Genomic DNA, 26,305 nt, shown 5'->3' on the forward strand with positions numbered 1-26,305 from the left:
TACATCAAGCACCCTAATCATGCTCACCTCCTAGTCTTCCCATGTCTGCCCCTCTCTCCAGTGACTTTCTCTGCAAGACTAAAAAAAAAAAGGTGCATTTTGTGTCGTCCACAAATTCACTAGAGCATGATTAGATTCCTAGTCCCCTAAAAGAGGATGAGTTTTTTCTGCCTGACTCTGTGCTGGAAGTCATCAACTGAGGAAACCATTGCTGTGTCCAGACCTAGCTCTTTGCCCATGCCACTGTCTATACCGTAGTGTTGTGGGCCAGCGAGGGGTAAGGCTAGCTCTCCCATAAGGGAATGAAACAGTTCTCCTGCACAAACTGTTAATATGGCTTCAGGTGGCAGTTCAGACTATGGGGATCCAAATGGGCTTTTTTTGTAACATTGACCATAGAAATCAATATGGACCTTGGCTGTATCAGGACCACTGACTCACTCATGGTCCTCAGAGACTGTATAGCCCTTGAGTCTTGGCATGGCCTCAAGTAGTTACACTCATCACTCACAATAGTATGACATCTCGAGGCATCAAAACTTGAGGACATCACCAAGGCATTAGGCAGTGGCACAGACTGCATATGTTCATATAGGTCTCAGGTTACTGTAGCCTGGCACAGCAGCATGGATGACCAGCATTAACTTGGCTTCTGGTGCCATCATGGACCACAGTGGTCCTTTGAGGATGTCCCATCTAAAGGGAAACTTCCCTCATCTCAGCTCTCTGTTGTTGCTCAGCACTTGGGTGCTCCCTTGGTCACATGGTAGGTTAAGGGCCTGAGTCTGTGTCTGCTTAAGCTCCAGACTTTTGTACGCTATGGAGCCCACCCTACTTGGCATTGACAGCAAGACAATCTCAGCCAACTCTCTCAGCTGTCATGGCCATCACATCTGCAGTTGCACCTCTCTCCATAGTTTTGATGGAGGAAGGTAATTAGTTAATTATAATAAACCAACTGCTTGGCCTCATAGCTTAGAACATAGGTGGGTGGAATAAACAGAATAGGATGCTGGGCGGAAGAGGAAGTGAGGTCAGACTCTGCTCTGCTTGCAGAGAGAGCCGACAGCTCGGGAGCAGAGACGCCATGCTCCGATCTCCCGGGCAGATGCATGCAATGAAGCTCCTCTCAGCTCCGAACCCAGAATGAACATAGGCTAGAATCTTATGGTAAGCGCACCTTGGGGTGCTTACACACATCATTAGAAATGGGCTAGTCCAGGTGCGAGAATTAGCCTGTAAGGGCTAGAGTTCATGGGCCAAGCAGTTCTTAGATGAATACAGTTTGTGTGTTGTTATTTCGGGCATAAGCTAGCCAAGCGGCTGGGGTGTTGGGGACGCAGCCCCGCCGCTCATATTTCAACAAGTTTTCTATCTTTCCCACCTCTCCATTGTAGTTGGTTGTTTTTCACCGTTTTACATTTTGGTTTCTAAGTTAATCACACAGAGAGTATTCTTACAAAAGCCCTGGCTTAGATTGTCTTATTTCTAAGCAGCTCTTCTTAAATTATCCTATCTTTTGCCTCTGGGACTTTTTCTTTTCTTATTTATTCTTACTTTCACTTTTACTCCATGGCTGTCTGAATGACTCACCCCTTTTTTCTCACTCCTTGATCTCTCTTGCTCCTTCTCCTCTCCTCCAAGATTTCTTTTCCTATTTATTCTCTCTGCCTGGCAGTTCCACATATCCTTTCTCCTCCCTAGCTATTGGCCTTTCAGCTCTTTAGTAGATCATCGGGTGTTTTAGACAGGAAAACTCTGCTTCACAGAGTTAATGCAACGTAAAAGAATGCAGCATATCTTTACATCATTAGAATAAATGTTCAACAGCCTAAAAAAAGTAACACATTTTAAAATAATATTCTAAAACATTTCCCCTTTTGTCTAACTAAAAATGAAAGGTTTTAACTTTCACGTAGTAAAATTTCATGCAATAGAACAATTTGCCCAGTAGGAGTTACCTTTACATTTTTTCACTTACATTTGCAATACATTTATCAAAGTTGGAGAAAATAGTCAATTATCTAAGTGAATACAAAGTTTTATACCTAATTTACTTTCTATTATTATTAAGAAAAAGTACAACAGTAACGATCTAGTCTTTAACTCTATCAAAGACCCCTAGAAGGATATAATATTACCTAACGACAGAGACATCTTGCTGCCTGGACATTCACCCAAAGTTCTCTGCAACATTGAGGCATCCTACAGGCCCACAGTGTATGGTAGACTTTTCAGTGAATCAGGAAATTTGAAAGACTTTTCAGTCTTGTATTGACAACGTTTATTAGCCCCTTTCCTCTGTGTCCTGCAAAAAAAGATCAGTAGATTCTTCCATGAAGCAGGAAATTTGAAGGACTCTCCCACCTTGTTTTGGAAAAGTTCAGCAGTCACTTTCCTGTGTGTCTTACATGTCCTGTTTATACAACATACAGTCAAGCAGTCAAGGTATAAACAGCTTCTTGCCCAAAAGACTAATGTTGCCACAATGAAAGCAAACTCCTATGGAGTTTCTTTGATGCCCATCATCCTTTTATGAAGTAAATTGGTGCTGCCAGGAGCAGATGTGTCTCATTGTCATGGAAAAACCCTATGTTAATAAAACATTTTAAGTGCCATATTCTATAGGTCTTTGAAGTGTTTGAAAAGTATCTATTATCTAAAATATAACAATTTAGCCTTAAAAATGTACCTAATGTGACCATAAGTTTAATTATTATTGATTAATTAATAAACTCATTTTTATTTATACAGTGAATTTTTAAATGAACTGCATAAGTACAATACTCCAAAAAGAGTAGAAACATATACAAAGTATATAAAATTAACTTTATATTTTTATCAGTATACCAAAATCCTTGCCAATGCAAAATATTTAAGACTAATAGTTGTCTTTTTATCCTTCTATATTCCTGTATTTCCCTAAATTATAAAAAAAATCAATAACCCACCAAATAACCAAAGACCACCCACACCTTCTCATGGGATGAGGGTGTTATATTCTCCAGATTGCTTCATGCAATCTGTGGGCAAAGGCATCTTTAGGATTCCTGAGAGAAAACTGAGATAATCGCCAAGTCCTGGGAAGACCAGCAGTAACCTTTGTATCACCTGTCAAGATTCATGAAGTGTTCCCTGATCAAACCATATCAACCTAGAAGGAATCTACAGCTTCTCATTTCCTGTGGAAACAAAAGCAAAATTTCTCCTCAGAAGCATTTTTTGATTTCCATTTGACAAATATATTTTTTGACTTCTGTTTAAAGTTAAGGCATTCCTAAAGTATATAGGTTAATTTATTTCAACAATCCTTTCAATTCCAGGTCTCTTAGCAGTTGTTTGCTTATCAGCAATCAAAAAATCAAAATCAATACTATACAGGATCTAGACTCCCTGTGTATTTTCCAACTGTATGTGGCTTTTTCTTTTACTGTCGTTTTAAAGACTTTATTATTTTTATTCTATTTATTTATTTCCATGACTATCTAAACTTATTTTCTTTCCATTTTAAGCCTGTACACATTGTAAAACACACTGGAACATGTTTGCAGGTTTTTTTTTTTCTTTTTTTCAGTCTGAACCTCTTTTACTGCATATATTTAGTGGGTAGCCCACATGTGACTCAGCTTCCATCTGGAGTCCATTCTGACTTAACAGTCATTTGAGTTCAAATTTGCCTGCACTGTTTGCTCCAGTATCCTTGAGAACTGTGAGAAAGTTCTGATTAGGCCCATGGGGCTGAGCATTTTGCCCATGAGAGAGAACACATTATCTATTAAGATACAGGCTATTGAATGCCAGCCAAAGGCACATCTAGTTAAAACAAAAACTGTTTGATGCTAACAGGACTCACAAGATAGGTAATGAGGCTACTTGCTTCTTTCTGTCAAGGACAGCGTAAGGAGGTGGTTAACTGATTATTCTGTTCTTTGATCTGCCTTTTGCCTTTAATAGATATAAATGCTAGCAAATAAATAAACTCAGGGCTGCTTGGTACTCACCAACAGAACTCCTGCATCTATCCTACGTTTTCTGTCTAAATTTCTTTTAATCTGCCATTTCTTCAATCCTTGCGCCCTCTTCTAGGTACCTTAGTTGACTTTGTTGGAACAGGCTCCAATATAGTCTTTTAGGCTTTTTTAACCTTATGAGCCAAATTTAGACTGTACTCTTCACATGGTTCTCTTTGCTGGCTCTGCTAGATTGGAGAGCCAAGCCTAAAGTCTGTGGCCTGGTTGGAGGTTTGTTTGACTTGGAACCATATTCAACCACTAATTATGGAATGTCAGTGTTCTGCACTGAGGCAGGCATTTTTTAGTTAGTCAGTTAGTTAGTTTGTTTGTTTGTTTCTATTTAGTGTGAAAAATGCTGTTTAAGTACTCTGCTGCAAAGTAGGATTTCTTAAAGGGATAATATTTTTTTTCAGCTTTCTCAAGCTCTAGATGGACATTTGAGCCGAATGTTGGTATGTCAAAATGCTGCTGGATTTTCTTTTGCTCTAGTCCCATGTTGGGCACCAAAATGTTGTTGGTTGTTTTGCTCTTTTTACTCTTTTGCCTCTTTGCGGGGCCCCTCTACACAGCTCCCAAATAAATTACACAGAGAGTCTTACTCTTTCTTAAAAATGTCCGGGCTTAGCTTGGATTATTTCTAGCCAGCTCTTCTTAAATTATCCCATCTACCATTTGCCTCTGGGTTTCTTTTTCCTTTTCTTGCATATGTACTCTTACTTTCACTCTTATTCTGTGGCTGACTGGGTGGCTTGCCCCTTCTTTTCTCACTCCTTGATCTCTCTTGCTCCTTTTTTTCTCCTCCCAGATTTCTCTTCCTACTTATTCTATCTGCCTGCCAGTCCTACATATTCTTTCTCCTGTCTTGCTATTGGCCTTTCAGCTAATTATTAGATCATCAGGTGTTTTAGACAGGAAAGTAACACAGCTTCACAGAGTTAAACAAATATGACATAAAAGAATGCAGAACATCTACATCATTAGAACAAATGTTCCACAGCCTAAAGAAATGTAACACATTTTAAAACAATATTCTGCAGCATTCTTTCACATACTGTTCTATGGAGTGGTGTCTGTACTGCCACCCCAGGTCACAAAGCCATGGGTGACACTAGACCATTAAGCATGTTTTATGAAAGATTTGACCACAGGGAAATATGTTTTGACTGTCTGAAAAAAAATGTGGGCAACCTCTCTCCTATATTCATAAGTAAAAGCGTCCAGAAGCAAATAGGAACTTTTGGTAAAAACTCTAAGGATTTTATTTCTTTGGGCAAGTCTTAAGGAGGTACCTGGGGTCTCTGAGGTGTAGACCATGTGCTACATGGCATCAAGATAGTGTCACAGGAAGATGGTCTTGAAGGGTTGGGATGATTTAAATAAAGCACCACTACATGGGGTGGAGCTCCTAATATATAAGAGGTGGGCCAAGGCAAGGCAAAATTAATCATCATACCAGAAGCAAAATATTGTCAGTATTTAATTACTCATCTAGACAGTTTGCTTCTCTTATTTATGACAGTCTAACCAAAATCATTAACTGAACAACCAATGAAAGCAACGCATAGAAGAACCTCCTGCACCAATCATGGAGTCTATAAATATTATTCCCTTGTTGCCAGGTGACATGATCATCTCTCTGCAAGAGATCAGTGCAGAGACAGATGGGGAAATAGTCACATTAACGTCTGTAAATATTGTAGCGTGCAGCAAACCACTGATTGAAGACTACCACTTTTGCTGTTGTGCCAATCCATAAACAACAAACAAAATAGACACACAAAGTAAGTGAAGACTGCTGAGATTGGAGGGGGCGTCTCAGGATCTGCACCTTGCAACGGAAAATGAAGACAAGTTTCACAGTTTCAAATAAAAGAGAAGGCATAGGCTGGAGAGCAGACAAAGTCCTAAATTAAGGAAGAATAGACTGTGTAGTTTTCCTATATTAATTCATGGCTTCTTAGGTATAACAGAATTTTCTTGTGGGCAACTTGAACAAAATCATACATATCAGAAGGTTAAACAATAGGTCATAGGTTAAGATCACACAAACAAACACAAAAAAGAAAATCAAAAAAAAAAAAGGAAAGAGTAGTAACAACAGTGTTCTTCCTTTCAAAAACCAGTCATTTGTTTAAGTCTATTTCTATAGAATTATGTGAATATTAATTTCTTTTACTGTCCTCATAACCTAAATCCCCTGTTAGCCTAGAGTGTAATACATGTGTCTCAGCATGTCTAGGAAGGAGAAGACACACTGATCAACAGTCTAAGAAAAGCTGCTTAGAGTAGGTAAGTGGATCTGGGGCAGAGGAATCAACATACTGTCTCTGGAAGACACTGAAGGAATGTAAAGTACAGAAGACAACTTACCTTGATCTGACACTGCTGCTCCCAAGATCTTATCAGTTCTGCCAGAACAGAACACAGAGCTTCCCTGCAAGTAAACCATTTTCTGCACCTGAAGGGAAAAAGTAGAATTAACATCTTTTACTATGCAAAACACATTCGTAGATGTTTTATATTTTTATTTCTATCTTTATTAACAGTACTGACCATATATCCAACTCATTAATACTGTATTCATGAACTTTCTTGTGATTGATTTTATTCATATTCATTTTATACTAAATTTACCATATATAGTGAACATACATATATATCCATCATAATAAAAGTAACTATGAATTGTCACAATTTAGTTAGTTATTTTCATTTGTAAGAATTTATGATTTTTTTAAAAAAATTAAACTGACAACAAATGAACTTGCATATAAATTGATGGCACATCTGCAGCTCTTAGGAATAACTATGGAACCATCAGGTATGAAGGACTGGATGCTTTCAGGATGCATATTTCACTAAATTTTGTATTAAGTGAATTTGCACTAACAAAATAAGTACCTCCAAGCTTGCTCATAATGAAGGCAGAGGTGAGCGACTACCCTTTAGGATATAATTTATAGAGCACCAAATTGGGGATAAGTAGAACCAATGCATTTAATTTCTGAAGGAAACTGGTGTGTGTGTGTGTGTGTGTGTGTGTGTGTGTGTGTGTGTGTGTGTGTGTACAAAGCCCCTTGAGGATTTTAGTTACTATTCTGTAGGCAGCATGCACTTAAAAAAAAAATATAATCTCCCACTGGTATGGAACTCACCAAACAGGTTAGACTGGCTGTACAATAAGTCCTAAGGAAATATGTTTGTGCTCCCTGTCCCACTGAAGGATGGGTTCACCAGTGTGCAGCCATACTAGGTGTCTTTTTGTTCATTTTTGTTTTTTGACATTGGAATTGAAATCAGATCATGTTTGCAAGACAAGCATTATTCTCTCTGTGTTGCCTTTTTTCTCTAGATTTCATTCTAAGTACATGGTGATAAATACTCAGTTCTCAAAATATAGAGGATATGCATTTGTGAATTAATTTTTAATCTCAAAAATACCGAATAGAAGAGGCTCTGTAAGTAGGATACATTTGTGATGATCAGTACCTGCAAAACCATAAACCAAGTTTCCAAGCATCTCTAACGGTAAGAATTTTTTCTTAGTTACTTTTCTATTGCTATGATTACATGCTGTGGGATAATGCTCTTGTATCCTATAAAGATTTATCACTTGTATTGGTTTAATAAAATGTTGATTGGCCAGTAGCCAGGCAGGAACTATAGGCTGGGATACCAGACTAGGAGAATTCTAAGCAGAGGAAAGGCTTGGTCTTCAGTAGCCAACCAGATGCAGAGAACGCAAGATGAAAATGCTGCACTGAGAAAAGATACCAAGCCATGTGTCTAAACATATATAATAATTATGGGTTAATTAAAGTTGTAAGAGCTAGTTAATAATAAGCCTGAGGTAGCAGGCCAAATAGTTTATAATTAATATAAGCAAGCCTCTGTGTGTTTCTTTGGGACTGAACAGCTATGGGATCAGGCAAGATAGAAACTTCCATCTTTAATAAGACACCATGACCAAGGCAAATTATAGAAGAAAATGTTTAATTTGTGGCTTATGATTTTAGAGGATTAGAGTCCATGATGGTGGAGCGGAGGGCTAGCAGCAGACGGAGGTGAGCACTTACATCTTGATTTGCAAGTTGGAGGCAGATAGAGGATTCCCAGCGGTAAGTGTTGGAGGACTTGGGAGTGGATTCCTTTCTAATCTCAAAGTCCACTCATAGGGACATGCTTCCTTCAATAAGGCTACACCTCTTAATTTTCCCTAACAAGTTTTACTAACCAGGGATCACGTATTCAAACATCTGAGTTCATAGGGTTCATTCTCATTAAAACCACAACATTACAGAACTATACTAGCCTGACAATACACTCAATATGAACTAATTGCCAATATTCCCCTAGATAATTAAACAAAATGACTAAAATGATCTATCTTCTTGATTAATAATTTGAATTATATGTCATCCTTCAAAGAATTAGGTGTATAGTATAGAATCAATATGGATAGAAGAGGCTGTAAACAGCATATTGTCTGAAGTGGGAAATATGAGGAAAGTTTACTCTTCTTCTAGTCAGGAACCATATCAGACATCACTACTCTGTCGAACTATTTTCTCCATTGAGTTTAGATTCACTTTCAATCACAAAGTTCAGTGTAGTCAGTGGAAATCAACCAGAGTCATCACTTTATTTAAACCTGTCTTTATCTCTGATATCAAAAAAAAATCACATGTACTCACTCATAAGTGGTTTTTAAACATAAAACAAAAGAAACCAGTCCACAACTCACAATCCCAGAGAACCTAGACAACAATGAGGACCCTAAGAGGGACTTATATAGATATAATTTACATGAGAAGTAGAAAAAGACAAGATCTCCTAAGTAAATTGTGAGCTTGGAGACCTTGGGAGAGGGTTGAAATGAGGGGAGAGGCAATGAGGGGAGCACAGAAAAATGTAGAGCTCAATAAAATCAATTAAAAAAAGAAATCATTTCTGTGCCATAAGAGATATCCCAAATTGCTGATTTTTTATATTTTATATATTTATATATTTTTTAATATTTTTATATTTTTTGATTGCACTTTTCAGGCAAGCCCATTTATTTTGTAATTATGAGCTGTTGTGTGATTGATCGTGCTCTATCCCAAGTGAAGAGCTGTAAATAAGTTTCTGAATCAGATCCTATATTTTGACATTGAGTCAATTAACTACATCCTGTATGGTGGCTAAATAAAAGTAAGTTAGGTTAAAAAGATCATTACCTAGATAGTGAGTGTCAAGAATGGTGATGAGGAACAGTTAAGAGAATGTCCTGGTCTTCCAGGGGACCCAGGTTCATTTCCCAGCACCCACATAGTAGCTCATAACCATCTGCAACCCCGGTTCCAGAGGATCTGACACTCTCCTTAACTTCTGTGGGTACTAGCTATATAAGATACATGCAGCAAATATACCTATATACGTGAAATAAAACAAACTATATAATAAAGTATTATACACTGGGACTGGAGAAGTGTTTCAGTGGTTAAGGACATGTATTGTCCTTGAAGAGAACCTGCATGTAACTCTAGCTCCAGAGATTGCCCCTAACCTCAGGCACAAGCACATATAAATAAATGCATGTACACATGAATAAATAATAATATTTTTTTACAAAAAAATTACTCACTGAAAACAAAGTGATGGGTTTGAGATTGTATGCTCTCTGAAAGCAGTTAACTTGCTGCTGTTTCATACTCATTCATAGAAGCAATAGACCTGTGTATAGGAGATGAAGAACAGGCATGCCCATTCACAGTGGTGTTTGTAGCCAGATCATCATCATTTGTGTTTGTTCCCCAAGCTCTTATTACCAGTGCAATACAAGAGGGTCAGGTGATACACACATACTCAGTGGGTTGGTTCGGTGGAGAAAAATCCTGAAATCAGAGACACGTAATTCAAAATAGGTTGTAAGCACATCTACTTCATCTCTGAGGACAGACATGTTGTGTGCTTTATATTGGTCGGTGAATTTGAATGACTTTATGCCAAAGGATATGCCATCTCTGCCTTCCAATAGTGTTTGTTTTTCAAATATCCTGGAAAATATTTCTGGACAAGGTGCAGATCTGGTATCAAAAGCTACCCAGAAAGACGTATACTGACACAGAGTGGAGGAGTCACAATTTAAAGTAGGGTCTGTTTAACCTCATGGATGGTGGATTCACCACTTTTTTTTTTCTATCCAACATGCTTGCCCTTCAAACTGAGTACATTCAGAAATGGATCTGATTGAAAATGAGCAGCTAAGGAACCTGACAGCTAAGGAAAAATTTCCTTAGTCACTAGTTAATTATTCTCATGACTCTGAATTCTAAGTGTTTGTTGATAGCTCAAGTCTTTCCAGACTGCTGTAGGATTCTGAGATCTGCATCTTGGTTGCTCTGTAGTGACACATACTTTCTCAGTGGAGGAAAGGAGACCAGTCTTTGCAGCCAGGAACCTGATTCAATCATTCACCAAGTGTTTGACAAATGTCAGCGTCAGTTTTCACATCTGCTGAGAAAGAATCATAATAGCCCTTTCTTTAGGTTTATGAGGAATAAATGAAGTTATGTTTATAGCATATAATATTCAACATGGGTTTTTGGCATTTTAAGTAATAACTTCATGTGTATTTACTGAATGTTCAAGGAATTGTGTTTTCTTATTCTCAAGTGTCTTTCACAGAGTTGATGTCCAGGTTATGTTCTCATGGGTTTCTATCATTTTCTCTAACTCTAATCTCTACTAGAACAACCTCCAGTTTTGCCTGATGATTTTGCTGCATAGCTCAGGGCTTTGCAGACTTCTTGGAATTCTTTCTCATGACCTCAGTTCACTACTCTGACTACCTGACTGGGAAAGAACAGCCTTGGTTGTCTGTGTTTAGTGTAGGTGATAAATCAACCTCTCTAGTTTTGCCTCCATCATTTCTGTTGATAAGTGCACAGGACTTCCATAGTCATCCTGTGTTATCAGGTAGCATTTACCACTAGAAAGAAATTTTTCTTGTTTGTTTCTCCTCTTCCTTCTTATCCACAACATTATACACACACACACACACACACACACACACACACAAACACACACACACACATGGGGAGAGAGAGACAAACAAAGAGAGACAAAGACAGAAAAAAAAGAGACAGAGGATGAAAAGCAGAGAGAACCAGGATTGAAGAAGGAGTTGGTGAAAAAGGAAATATATTTCTATTCAACATTTGGATATAATAAACAAAATACACAGTTTATTGTCTCTTTCATTTGAGGAAAATGATAGCTACAACACTTCTGAGTATTTCTCTCTATAAGACAGCCCCCTTCCATATCCTACCCTTTGTTTACCCTCAGGTTTATTCTTGCCACTATTTAAAATAACATTGAGAATTGAGGACTAGACTTTAAAAGAAATCTGGCTGTGTGGCATGTCAAGCAGCTACCCACAAAGTAGGATGGCCCCTGGGAAAGGAATGGCACATGACAATGGTCTCTTCGAAATCACTTTATTTGGAGCAGACAGTCTTTCTAGAATCCATAAAGTGACCTCCTATGCACTGGAGCTCAGTTTTCTAAGCCAGAAAAGCCTCAGGTAAGAGCTTGAATGGCATTGCTTTATTTTTCTTTTAAAAAGATTTCTCTCTGTTGTAAGGCAGGCAGCCCAGGGCAGCTCTCTCCAGCCTTCGTGACTGAAGTTAAAATCAAGACATCTGGGATTTTGCCCTTTGTGCAGATCTTACTGGGTGACATTTGTCACGTCACTAAAACTTTGTGGACCGCAGTTTCATTCCTCCTGAAGGAAAAACAGTATGCCTGCAATCTGTGAGACGGACTGTTACTATCAAATGTGACAATGTAGGTTATAAAGACACTTGAAAAATTGCAAAGGGCCATAATAATAAAAGGATTCACTATTTTAAAAATATACTTCGGCTTCTGGTTGGATACAAGCCTAAAATTTCAGTGCTACAGCTTGCCGTTGTTGACTATGTACATCAGGTATCCCTGAGAACAGCACCCTGAGATTTGGTGATTGTTTCTCATGAGTCTGTTTTTTGCTGTGTTGCTCAATTCCAATGAGATTTCTTCAGACTTCCACTTTCTTACCCTCTTGGTAGCACTGAAATTCCTGTTTATTCTGCTCAAGACACTGCTTTCTTGGCTACTGTGATAGCTATCTTGTTGGTATCTACAGAGAGCTCACCTTAGCCCTTGTGCCATTTGTCAAACTCTCCTGTCTAGCTGTAATTTTGCAAGGTTTACACCTGTGCCATCGTATACTGTGCTCTATTCTTACATAACCTCCTTAAATCTTACTGCTTCATATAACTTCTCCTTGTAAATGACTTCCCAATACCCCATAACTGTAGTCTTCTAAGGTACTAAGCAACAGTTCTTTAGGGTTCACCTGGAATCCCATGATCACCATGACTTATGTCCAATGTATGCCAAGCTTTTCCAGGAATGTGAAGTATTGATACAAAATACAACCATCAACACAAAGGGAATAAGTGATTCTTTATGATCCAAAAGTTAGTTACCATGGTTCAGAAATGTAGTAGTTGGAGTAACCAGAATTAATTACTTTGCCATTGTTTTCTATGGCCATAGATACTCATGTTTAACTTTAAAAAAAAAAAAGATATGCCCTAGTCACTTTGAAGAGAGAGTAGCAGTATGTATTAGATTTTTGATGTACCTGATACATTCAGAACACATGATACTTTGAGGACATTTGACTCTAGCCATCCATGCATTCACACAGAAATTATAGAATCTGCTTTCATACCTTCTTCCCACATATATTCAATTTGTCACCAGTTTCTTTTGGTGTCACTACTTTTAAATTATTATTTTTTCATTGTGCTCATTACCTGAAACTAAGTTGTGAGCATTCCTTGTCTGTATAGTGATGTGGAGAGCTACCATCTTTCAACTAGGAACTTGGATACATTCCTCTTCCAGTTAACCAGAAGAAGCCAAATGGAACATTAAAGAAAAAGAAAGAAAACGGTTCAATATGTTTTCTTCTCAAATTCATCTGATAACCCCAACATGTTCGCACATGTTGTGTTCCTGCTAAGTCTTCGAGTCTTATTTGGCACTGTAGTCATCTTTGTCCTCTGGACAGAGGATATGTTCTTTGATGTGTCACCCTTCCTCATCCCACTGGATCAACTCCACATATTCTTTCCATTTTAAAATTTCCTTGACACATAAGCACTGGAGCATGTGAACACACACACACAGAGAGAGAGAGAGAGAGAGAGAGAGAGAGAGAGAGAGAGAGAGAGAGAGAGAGAGAGAGAGAGACACAAACAAAGAGAGAAAGACAAAGATAGAGAGACAGATACAGAAAGGTGGGGAGGGGTCACCCACATAGCATCTCTGACACTAGGTCAGTGTATCTACAATTGTAGCTGTATTCTCAGGTTTCAGGAAAGAGACTCCAGGATTTCATCAAGTTCTTCATTCAGAAAACTTGTAAAATTACTAAAGTGGTTGAAATTTTGTAGAAGTAAGTCTTGAGTCACATTGACCATTTGCTCTGAATGGATACTTTCATACACATTTTGTGAGAATTAATTGTATTTAATATTTGTCTTTAACTTGGATACATTATTGAGAGCTCAGCAAATCCATAGAAACCATCACCTCAATATTTTACACATTTGTTTCTAAAATGAACAAATATTCAGGTAAAGAATGAATTAGAAAGTTTCTGGATGTAGTATATTAATGATGGTTAATAAAAGAAATTATTTAAGAATTCAGCCACAAAGTTGCATTTGAAATTTTCTACAACCAGAATTCAGTTTGACACATTAAATGCTTGAGAACTGCTTTCAAATATAACTATTTCCAAAACTCCATCTTATTCCACACTNACGGTGGAGGGGGACTTGATTGGGGGAGGGGGAGAGAAATGGGAGGCGGTGGCGAGGAGGAGGCAGAAATCTTTAACAAATACATAGTATAATACTATATATATATATATATATATATATATGAAAATGCTCTACAACTCATCTCAATACACTTACTGAAGCAGATACACCATTTAGCTACTGCATGTGTTTACTGGTTTCCACATTAAGGCAACCACACACTGACATACACCTTAGCCTAGAAAAGTTTGCTCAAAGTTTTCCTGAAGAGCAGTTGCTATCCTGAGATGGAAATTTGAATGTTTTGTTTAGAAATCTATGATCTTTCCTTGGTTCTGACAAAATTCTTGACACTAGTAAGGGAAAATAATTATGATTAGAGACAAAGAGGTTCCTGGAAAGATTAAAGCCACAAATTCCGATATGAAAGTAGGTATGCAGTAGCCAAGGTCATACCCAGTAGCAGTCTAATCCCACCTCAAAAGCAACTTGAAGGCATCTTCTGGAGATCTGACTTCCTCTGTTTCCAGAATGTCGGGGATTAAATGTCGGTACCTCCACTGCCTGGCTTTTGTCCTCCAAAATTCTAAAGCCTGAAGAAGACATGGTTTATATTACCTTATCTGCTCTCTGCCTATCTAATCACATCTTGCCATTTGAAACTCTGTGTGCCATGCCACTACCTCCTTGATGAAGTCTGTAGCCATCCTGATGGCTTCCTTTTTCTTTCTCCCATCTCTTCCTCCAGTTTGTCACCAGACTGGTTGCTAATCGTGTGTGGGGGAGGACTACTGGGGTCTAACCATGGTTTCATCATATATTAACTAAACTTTGCCTTTCCTCCCAACACCCTCTCTAACCTCAAGCTCACACATCCCTTTTCTGAAATGTAAGTCTCCTTATGTGTCCCAGAAATCTGAGATGGCAAGATTGCAAGTTTGCCCTGAGGGCTATTCATCAACGACAAGGCAAATAGCCTTCCCACTCCTTCTGAAGCTTGTAAGAAGTGACTCCCACTCTCCCACAGGGCACAGAAGTCTCCTGAATGCCTCTGCCATGATGCTGCCCATCCTGTTGATAACTTTTCCAATAAATCTCTTACCCATGAGTACAGCTGACTTCAGCATCCTGTTCTATGAGTACAGAACACCTCAGTGTCCAAAGCAGAAACACACCTCCTTTCTGCCTTCTGTCTTCTCTCTCCCTGCTTCCCTCTGTCTTCCCCTCGCTGTCCCTTCTTTTATATTCTCTAACAGAATGAGAGAGACCCTCAAATATTGACATTTCTCTAGTAGAACAGTACTGTAGTGCCAGATGGTGAAATCTGAAAGTAGAAAACCAGAAGAGAAACATCTTTCAGGAAACAGTTCTAACTCTCATCTCACAGCTACATCTACATGTGAATATTTCCTGGTACGTCTTGTCTTTCACCTTTCCATAAATTGCAACACTGCTACATGCAAAGCAGAACAAAGCTGAGAAATATTTTCTCCCTAGTTCTGGCTCAAAGTGTAAATAAACCTTTTTCTGTCCATGCATATATGCAAATATTGCATCTTTCTTTCTTTCTCTCTCTCCTTCCTTCCTTCCTTCCTTCCTTCCTTCCTTCCTTCCTTCCTTCCTTCCTTCCTTCCTTCCTTCCTTCCTTCCTTCCTTTCTGTCTGTCTTTCTCTCTTTGTAAACAACCAATAGCAGACATTTAATCCCAGTGTTTCCTTAGAAATTTGGGGGGAGTTCCTTCCTCTTTACCAGATGATTTTTTGGGGGACTCAGGGTCTCCTCTTAGTGTTTTAATTTTTTTAATGAAATAATTTATAAACAGAGTCAAATGGAAACTTGAAGGTAATTTTATTAGACTTTAAACGACAAACCCCAGGGCAGACAAGCTGTAAATCTTGGCAGCTGCCTGGATGGGGAGAATAAAGATGAGAAGGGAAGGTTGAAGGAACCATGCTGTTTCAGTTAAGCAGGCATGGGTACCAGACCCAGAATGGATACGAAACTCTGCGGCGGGAGCCTGGCTTTAGAGAGAGAGTGAGTCAGGGAACCCAAAGGACCAAAGAAAACATGTGTCAGTTCTGGCCAGCATTCAAAGCAAAGACAAACAAAAATAAAAGGGAAAAACTGCATATTCCCAAGTGGGGCTCAGAAATGTGGACAGACTCAAGAAAACCTCCTGGAGGCTTGCAGGAGCTGTGCTAGAGGCTGGAAATTCTTCAAGGGGAAAGAACAATACCTCAATAAAGGAATAATTATTCCACTTATCTCTCTATAATGGCAAGAAGCAAGCCAATCTTCCTTGGGATGGTCCTCCTACCTGAAGGATGATCCCCTGTCCAGGGGATTAACCTTCTTAGTGGAGTGCTAAATCTCCATCCTCCTGCCCAGAGGGAATAAGTTTTCCCTGAAAGGACTGTTACTGGTGCAGTGTCAACTCCATTAATGCTTTCCTTCCTTACCCTCTCCTCACACTTTCTCTTCCCTCTCTCCCTCCCTTCGCTATTGTGAATTCTATATTACCTCAGACTACGTCCAGAATTACTGCCTATAACTGACTTTTATCTCCTCAATGTGCCCTGCCCTCAGAATGTACATAGTCTAAATGAAAGTAGAAGGACCCTGAGTAGTACTTTATTATGTCCCTTGTCATAAGCTCCCCTGTAACTGCTATTTGATTATCAAATGTTATATATTATATGATGGGTATGCAACTTCCCTTTTTAGCAAAGAGGGAAAGTGTGATCCTTCAAAATGGGATTCCTTGGCTGCTTAGCTGGGGCAGTTCTATTTCATGAACAAGTTATTTCATCTCTGTTGTTTTTGTTACTTTATACTTTAAGAAAGATACACATTTGAGATTTAGCTACCTTCATGCCCATTTTTTCCCTGTGCTTTGGGAACAATTTTACCAGTAAACTACATATCCAGGTCACTATTCATTTTCAGTGCTATATTATAACTTAGACGTAATTTTGTTTTTAACTTAGTAAGTGTAGATGAGATGGTTTTGGTATTTTTTTAAAAAATAATTACCGGTTGTTCTTCCCCATCTTTCCAGCTATGTTAAGTTCTTAACACTTATGTGAGTTTGGAGAATGTATTTGGGTAGCATTGCCAGAGGAATTCTTAGGAGAAATGCTTTGAGTCTGTCACAATCTCTTTCTGTATTATACACATAAAAATGAAAGATTTGGTGGAGACAGAGCAGCAGCCAAGCTAAGTTCCTTCCTTTGGGGGAGGATTAGGAAAGTATTTTTACCTTCTTTCTGTGGGACTCATTACTTATTGATTAAATTTGAAAGCTGTACCAATTTTGGCCTGTTTGCCTCTGATGAATTTTCTCAATTTAAGTCTGCAGACTAGTTTGATTGTCTTTTCCATGTTGATACTGATTACTCATGTCCCACTGGCTGTACTCAACATTACCAGGAGACCTACTGAGTGCAGGCTCATGTCTCACCGACTGTGCTCGCTAGCTGGGCTCAGTGTTATCAGAAAACCTATTGTGTGCAGACTTTATTCTTTGGACATGTCTAGTTATCTGATTATTTAAAGGATCCATCTTTAATTATTTTCAACACAGTATTTTTATTACTTGGGAGTTTCACATGGGGCTGGAGAGATGACTCAGCAATGAAGAGGACTGCCTGCTTTTCTAAAGATCCTAAATTCAATTCACAGCAACCATGTGGTGGCTCACAACCATCTGTAATGAGATCTGGTGCCCTCTTGAGGAAGAGACCTGGCTAGTCATCCTCAACAACTTAGACCATGAAACCCAATATGAACAAGTTCAACAAAAGTACTGTATAGGGGTTGCCCATGCATGCTTCAGCATTGCCAGAACATACATTTCACTCATTTTTCTTGGGAGTTTCTCATGATGTACCCTGGTCACAGTCATCTCCCCATCTTCTCAGGTCCACCCACCCTCCCTTGTAACGTCTCCTAAAGAAAACAAGAAGAAAAAAAAAAAGAAAGAAGGGAGGGAGGAAGGAAGAATACCAAGTCCAATTTGTGTTGTTTATTTACTCATTAGAACATGGTCAGAATCCAAGTGAAAGCTCATGATCTGAGTTGCCATTTGATGTGGGATTCCTCTCTGTATGCTGTGAATACCTTTGGTTAATAAAGAAACTATTTTGAGCCTGTGCAAAAAATAGAGATAAGCAGGAAAACTTAAACTGAATGCTGGGAGAAAGAAGGAGGAGTCAGAGAGAAGTCATGTAGCTCCACTGGAGACAGATGCCAGAACTTTAGCTGGTAAGCCACAGCCATGTGGCGATACACAGATTAATAAAAATGGGTTAAATTACTATGAAAGAGTTAGCCAATAAGAAACTAGAGCTAATGGGCCAAGCAGTGATTTAATTATTATAATTTCTGTGTTATTATTTTGGGGCTGAGCTGCTGAGCAGTTGTGAAATGAACAAGTGGCCTTCTTAAAATAGCCATTCTTAATTTTTGTCTCTGCACTTCTTTTAAAATTCAGATAGTTATTTTATTTCTTTAACTTTCATCTTATGTGGGCTTGTTTTTGTAGAAAGCAAGCATCTCAAAACTTGTTGTAAAGAAAATGAGCTTTTTTTTTTTTTTCATTTTACGGTGGTGGTTAATCAATTTCCAAAAAAGAAATGTCCAGAGCATCAGCAAATCTTTATCCTTCAACTCTAGAAATGATTCCATATATCCCATGTCAGCTTTTTCTCTGTGATTTTTTTGAAATATCTCCATAATCAGTGAGCCATACTACCACATCGCTAGCTTTTGTACATGGTCAGGCTGCAAGTGGAAAAAGTTTGACTTAATTTTTATCATAGAACATGCTGACAATGCAATCTGTGTTCAAGAGCAACTGGACTGAAAATAGAAAAAGCATTAACCAGAATGAAGACAAAAACAAATGCCTTGCTTTAGTGAAGATGACGGGCAGGTCAGACTTTGGTGTCCATATCTCTATGGGATCATCTTGGTAAACTGTACCTCCCCCCACCAGGTATCTTCGCATTCCTTTTGAACATCTGACAACATGCCTCATAAGTAGTCATTTAAGTTTCTTGTATGATGTGGGTTGTGTCTCATTGTTACTATCCTTCAGACAGAAACTGATGGAAGGGCACCTATGAAGAGACCCTTTCTCTTCTCCACATGGCTTTCATTTTTTTCATTCAGCCTGATTTTTGACTTTCCATTGCAGAGTGTCAAAAAGAAGCATGTGTCTGCCCGTGGTAACAAGCAAAAACAGTTTCCTCCTAGGTTTATTAATAAAAGAATTTAAAATTGGACTCAAACAGACCTGGAGGACAATTTTGAGTTAAAGAGAAAAGTTCCACGGGAGGAAAACTGTAAATGTAGGAAGCTTCATGGAGAAAGGGAACAAAGATGAATAATGGGGAGAATTGCCGTGATAGTGTTAAGCAGGTGTGGAACACAGCTGCACGGTGGACAAGCAGGCTCAGAGTGGCGGAGAAAGCAGTGGACATAGAATAAGGGAGTTCAAAGTGTTAGAGAAGGAATTGGCAGAACAGAAATAGAAAGGAAAACATGTAAAGTTATATTGGGCAGACTTCATAAGCCACATGGCTGTAGCTCTGGAAGCTATTGTGCCATTTAGGGTAGCAATTCTGAGAGGAAAACTATGTAGTGTAATAGAAGTGGGAAGACAACTAGGGGCCTGGGGAAGTTGCCTACCTGCAGGAAATGGCATTGCCATGACTATTAAATTATAACCTGGCCACAATGCCTGCCTCATAGCACTACTCCATTGCTGCCACAGTCACCATCTACCAGGACTTTGAACACAGGAGTATTTTCTGATTGAATTTTACCTAGGACCAGAGTATCTTGTTTTGTAAGTTACTTAGAGAAAAGAATTTAGAAGCCCTAATTTTTAGCATATCAGTCCTACCAGCAACACATCAAACTCTGAAATGTTCTTTGAAGAAGATGGTGAAGGTAATGACACTCATTCTTATGCAGATTCTCGGTATCTGAAGTTACAGTTTGCCCTTCTTTCTTTCAGGCAGACTTGATTTGAATAATTATTCTAAAAGAACACTTCTTTAAAATGATTTGAAAAGGTAATCCCACTGTCTATAAGATCTGAGCCTCAGGAAGCTTTGGGAGAAAGCGGCCTTGATATTTCTCCTCCATTGATACACCTCTTCCTATTTCTCTGGCGCACTTCCTTTTTGATGCTCTCTCTACTCAGTGCATGCACCTCAGGGAGATTTTAGGAGGTTTTGAACTAATCTCTTATCTTAATCTTCCCATAAAAAGGAGACCATGTTTTATCTTTCAAAAGATAGCATTCAGAAGGCAGGCAGGGATTTGAGTCCAATTGGAAAGTGGTGGATTTCTGGGGCTCCATTTCAGCTGCAGTGTCAGACTGCTGGGTCCTGGCCTATTTCTCTGACTGGAAACCTCTGTTCCTCAGCTGTCTTCACTCCTGGCTATGTCACTGTGGCTTCTCCTTGAACTGTCTCTTACCTTGCTTGGGGGAGGGAAAGGATGGGGTGACTAGAGGATAGGACGTTCAGTATTCATCACTGAGAACTGCTGCCAGAGAGTGGTGTGTGAGCATGTCTGTAAATGTGTGAGTTGGCGTGAACATGAGTGTATGTATGTACAGGTATGTGCATGCATTGTGTATGTTATCAAATGTGTGTGTTGAGCATGAGCCTGTTTCATGTGTGCATATGAGTGTGTGTGCATGTGTGGGGGAGTATGTTTATGTGTTGCTGTGCAAGTATAAGAATGTATGGGTGAGTGTCTGTGTGTGAGCAAAACTCTCTGTGTATGTATGTGCATATGTGCACACATATGGGCATGCAAGTGTGTTCCTGTATGTATGTGTTTGTGTGTATGAATACGTATGTGTGTGAATGTATGTGTGTGATGAATGTGTCTGGGTGTGTATGAGTACATTTAGTGTTCAAGATTGTCTGGGATTTCTTTGAGTTCCATGGCTCCTGGAGGTACAGAAATGTGAAATTCATTTGCTTTGGAAGTTTGACCAAAAGTAAATGGCAATTGTTTCTTTTGATCAACAAGGTTTAATAGTCATTTTTGTTTTGGGTTGTGCTGTCTTGACAGAGTGTGTGTGAGGTGTTGGTGAGTGGCGGGCAAATTCATTCATCCTCTAGAGAAGGTCCACTCTAGGCCATTCTTAGACTCCTCATATTCTATAGCCACTATGCACCAGCCTTCACTCTCTGGGATTAAGTAATAGACTCTAGGGTAGGGTAATTATTCACTGTAGTCAATGCACAGGAAGGCTTGGAAATCCAGATAAGCCTACTCCCTGGTTGCCAAGGTTAAGCTACTCCTTAAAACTCCATTGTACCACTGTCCTGACCCTGGGAGGAGCCTACCACATGTAGCTGCCTGGCAGGATTCTCATTTAAAGTTGCTAACAACAGACTGTTCCAATTCTAATCTGTTCAAGAGTCATTACATTGTGTCCTGCCATCAAGAGTCCTACAAAACAGCAGGACATAGTTAAAATGCCTTCATTATCAGGATATGAAAGTTCAAGTCAACTGACTCAAACAGTAAGGGGTATCTCTACTTTCCAACAGAGAATCCAACATTATCAACTTCAGGGAAACCTGGGAGAGTACTGAACTATTTTCTCTGTGGCTCTCAGTATTCTGTGGATGTCAGGCTTATCCCTGTTCTACTTTATCCCATACTGTGAGAAACTGTGGCTTTTGGGCTGAGCCTTCCTCTGGGACACTCCTTGCCACAGAGCAGCTGTTAACTATATTTTAATAAAAGGTATTCTTTGAAAATGTGTGTATATAGTCAGCGAGTCCGGTTTTATCCCATGCTTTTTCAGACCCAGTCCAGCTGGCCTTGTTGAGTTCCCGATAGATCATCCCCAATGTCTCAGTATGTGGGTGCATCCCTAGCAGTCCTGAGTTCCTTGCTCGTGCTCTCTCTCCTTCTGCTCCTGATTTGGACCTTGAGGACTGCTGAGAAGTCAAGAACAAGGACACTGGGTTTTGATCATACTGCACTACTGGCTTTGTNTCCTTCTGCTCCTGATTTGGACCTTGAGGACTGCTGAGAAGTCAAGAACAAGGACACTGGGTTTTGATCATACTGCACTACTGGCTTTGTAGGATCCTAGGCAGTTTGGATGCTCACCTTACTAGACCTGGAAGGAGGTGGGAGGTCCTTGGACTTCCCACAAGGCAGGGAACCCGGACTGCTCTTTGAGCTGATGAGGAAGGGGGACTTGATCGGGGGAGGGGGAGGGATATGGGAGGCGGTGGAGGGGAGGAGGCAGAAATCTTAAATAAATAAATAAATACAAGAAAATGTGTGTATATAATTAAGTATGATCATATGCAATTCCATTTGGCCCCTCTAACTTAACTAGATCTCCTACCAATAAGTTCCACTCCAAACTTTACGTCATTGGCCTCTTCCTCCTCCTTCTCTTAGGAACCGATGGAGTCCAATTACTGTTGCCCATATGTGCATAGGTCTTGGGCTGTTCAATAGAGCATAGGGTATGTAACAGTGGGACCTAGCTCAAAGAGGAATGATTCTCCCTCTCCCATCAGTTTTCCATTGTCAATCATTGCTCTGCTAGGGGTGGGACCTCATGAGCTCCTCTGCAATCCTTGCAGGGATTTTTAGATGTCTCAGTTATGTGAGCATAACCCCACCTCTGTGAGTTAATGTGTGCAATAGCCAAGCCATATTCAAAAGACAGCATTTCCTAGAACTCATCATTTATGGCTCTTCATTCTTTCCACTTCCTCTTTCTGAGTGTTCTGCAGGCCTGGATGAGGAAGGGAACTTATAAGGATATCCCATTTAAATATGATCACTCACAGAGAGGGTGATTCCATTTGGAGCAGAGGCACTGAGGAAGTGTGATCTTGCATCCTCATTGTGCAAGAAAGTGCCATCGCCTCACCAGACCACTAGAGCCCAGACTGTGAAAGAAAGACCTTACTTCTATAATAACTGAAATGCATCACCTATTGTGGCATGTGATGGAACTGACATGTTTGAGGGAAAATAATCAGAAACCATGGTCTAGAGGGATCACTCCAAACTGGCATACCAACAAGTCTGCTAAGAATCAATTATACCTACACCTGAAACTTGCCCTATTACATAATGTAGAAGGTAGGTAAGTCCATGAAGTACTCTGTCTGTTGAAGGGCTTGGGAATAATTTATAGTTAATTAATCAAAGTCAGTGAAGTAATTATTTTTGTTTTTAAGACATCAGCATTTTGGTCCTTTAGTTTCTAGAGTGAAGGGAAAGCATGGCCAACACTGTAATCTAATTAATTGCTTCCTGCACAAACACTAATTACAAGAAGATAAAGTTAATGCTAGTTGTACATGGGCATTTAGAAGCCAGCTAGTTTGTTTGTTTGTTCTCTCTCTCTCTTTTTTTTTTAAGAACTCATTTCTCAGAAAGAAGGTTGATGAAATAAAAGTGATTGAATTTAAGCTAGGGAAATCCATCAGAATAAAACATATCTTTGTTTTCCAACCTTTCCAATGAGACTGAAGTGTGATTCATGCAGCCCATCTTTGCAAGGAGATTAGAATTCTGACAAACACCTAGTTGAATGCTTTGCCCTTCAGATGAAGGTCGAGGGCATTATTTAACTTGAGTGTGGAACACTTAATTTACCATAGACCCCATCTACTGTTGACTTCAGCTTCTACCTTCAGTGGATCCAATTGCATTTAAAAATAGTTTTCCTAGGGGGACAAGGTAGCTTATGTCTAGAATATTGGTACTTGGGAGGCTGATGCAGGAGGATCACCATACCCTTGGACTCCATAAATTTCAGGCTAGCCTGGACTTCTGTGTGAGAACCTCTCTTAAAAAAAATACAAAGAACAAAAGGAGAAAGAAAGAAAAGAGACAGGAATGAAGGTTGTTTTTGTCCTAAATATTGTTATCTTTTGATTTAAACACAATCTAAAACTTAAGAGAATCACATTATAATTTCATAATTTATTATACATAAATAGTTAAAGAAATATTGAGAATGGGAATTAGCTCAGTTGGTACAGTCCTTGCTTACCATTTGCTTACCATTTAGGAAGACCTGGGCTTGATTCTCTTTACTCTATAAAGCTAGCATGGTGGCAGACACTGATGACCTTAGCACTCATGAGGTTAGAGGTAGGAGGACCAGGAGTTCAAGTTAGTCTTAGCTACATGAGACCCTGTCTTAAAATGAAGAAAATATTTCTTTAATTACTGAATAAATCGATGACACCAAACACTTCTTCATCAATGTATATCTGAGTCAATGTTGAGGAACATAGATACAGATTTTATGAATGGTCAGAAGCACAGTTCTACAGATTTGTTTATAACAGTACAACCTCTGGAGATATTACTGAATAGGTGATAGGGGTAACTCTCTCCCTTCACAGAAATACTTGACAGAATTTCCCCATGTGTCAAGGGAAAGAAGATTACTTCTGAAAATTGACTCATTCAAGGTTGGAGAGATGGCTCAATAGTTAAAAGCACCAGCCGCTCTTTTAGAGGACCAGAATTGAACTCCCAGTATCTACATGGTGACTCACAAGAATTTGTAATTCAAGGGATCTGATGCCCCCTTCCAGACTCTGTAGGCACCAAGTATGCAAGCAGCACACAAATGTATTCAAGCAAAGCATCCATATGTACCTAAAATAAAACAGAATTAAAGTATTTTTAAAAAGCCAATGGATAGAACTTTTTTGGAGGAAGAGTGTATTGGAAGTAAAAGACTTGTGTGGAGCCGTGAACAGAGTTTATGGCTGATGTGAAAACATCAAGAAAGGTTGAAGATGGGGTAAAAATGACGTCAACTGAGGATTGGAGACTGGGACTCAAATTAAGATTGCTGGTGTGTGTGTGTGTGTGTGTGTGTGTGTGTGTGTGTGTGTGTATGTGTGCGCGCACACACACATACATATGGGGGACAGAAAATAATCTTGATTATTGTTTCTCAACAACTGTCCACAATTTTTTGTTTATTCTTTTGATGCATGGCCTCTTGTGGGGGAAGAACTCACAAACTATACTAGACTGTATGATGAAGGAACCATTATGGTCCACGTGACTGTTCTTCCCCAGCTCTAGGATTGGAAGTAGATTCTGGTAATCAATTTCAGGTCCTCATGCTTGCAGGATAAACTTTTTGCTGCCTGAGTCACTTTCTCCAGTCCTGGGAAGTTGCTGATTCTTTTTAACTACTAAAGGGAGGCTGGGGCATGTCTTTTCCTGTAAGTGTAAAAAACTGACATATTCTCTTATTTTCTCTCCTGCTCCTAAAAGCAATTATAGAACACAAACACTAAAAAGGCCTATGGAAATTGTTTCTATTAACTTTATTCTGCAACCAAATCCAAGTTAGGCTCAGTCTTTCATAAGTAGTTGGTGACTGAAACAGACTGACAAGGGACTTTTCTACAGAATGCATAAAAACCAAATTCTCGTTTCTCTACTTGCTTTATGACTCGAACGTAACAAGTAGGAAAACCAAGACTGCTCAAGCTGAAGTGTGTGCTACCTGAAATTGAACCACTTGTGTACCAGCCTTTGCTCAGGTGGCCACTTCAAAGAAACATAGAGACTGAGAATCGGAGGAAATGAAGATCAATCTCTTCCATTTTACTCATAAAAAAATAAGATATTGCAGAATCCCTGTGATAGCTCAAGTTTGACAACCTGCGTTTGATAGCCAGAAATCACAAAACAGGAGGAGAAACCCACTTCTGAAAGCTGTCCTCTGACTTGCAGATTCATCCCATGCATGCACCCCAACACGTTAAATGAATAATTAAATGCAAAAGTTAAAAAAGAGACATTAAGATAATCTGCCAATATTGTTGGAGATACTCTTCTGGAAGTCTTACTCAATGGTATGTATTGGCTGGATTTAGCTAACAGTATGTGGAAGAGAAACATCTAGTCTCTGAATACTTCTCTGTTATCCTATGCCTGGGAGTATTTGTGACAGAAACGTAGGATGGTCTGAATCTGATTAGGGGAAGCATACTGTGACATGTGTATGATGTAAGTTGTACGGACTGTCAAATGAAAACACTTAGGAAATTTCAGCTGTGAATTTTATAGCCTATAAGTTAGTTACCAAAAAAGTAGAAAACGTGGTAAAGAAAGCTTAGAATCATTCAACTTGAGAACATGTCAAGTCTCATGGTGACCTTTTCCCATGTATTTAAAAGTTTTATCTAATGTAATTAGATCCTCCTGTCATGTGACAGACATGAAAGGAAGCTTGAAAGGAAGAAAGACAATTATTTAATTTATATATTCAGTAATCCTTTATATAGAAACTCAAGAGAATCAACAGTTGTTAAACAATTAAGTAAAAAAAGGTTATTAGATAAAATATAACAAATAGGCAATTAAAACATTTTTACA

At 39.0% G+C, this 26,305-nt stretch overlaps 1 long non-coding RNA gene across 1 annotated transcript; it reads left to right on the forward strand.

Moving 5' to 3' along the window:
- The first annotated feature begins 1,090 nt into the window (after positions 1-1,090).
- LOC126513568 (uncharacterized) lies at positions 1,091-7,396 on the forward strand. Its single transcript, XR_007595381.1, has 3 exons — positions 1,091-1,170; positions 4,427-4,465; positions 7,366-7,396. It is a non-coding gene; the product is annotated as an uncharacterized lncRNA (long non-coding RNA).
- The last annotated feature ends 18,909 nt before the right edge of the window (positions 7,397-26,305 follow it).

The sequence above is a fragment of the Alexandromys fortis genome, unplaced genomic scaffold (genome assembly GCF_014885135.2).
Source record: "Alexandromys fortis isolate MF-2015 unplaced genomic scaffold, M_Fortis_MF-2015_v1.1 scaffold_105, whole genome shotgun sequence".
Taxonomy (NCBI): domain Eukaryota; kingdom Metazoa; phylum Chordata; class Mammalia; order Rodentia; family Cricetidae; genus Alexandromys; species Alexandromys fortis.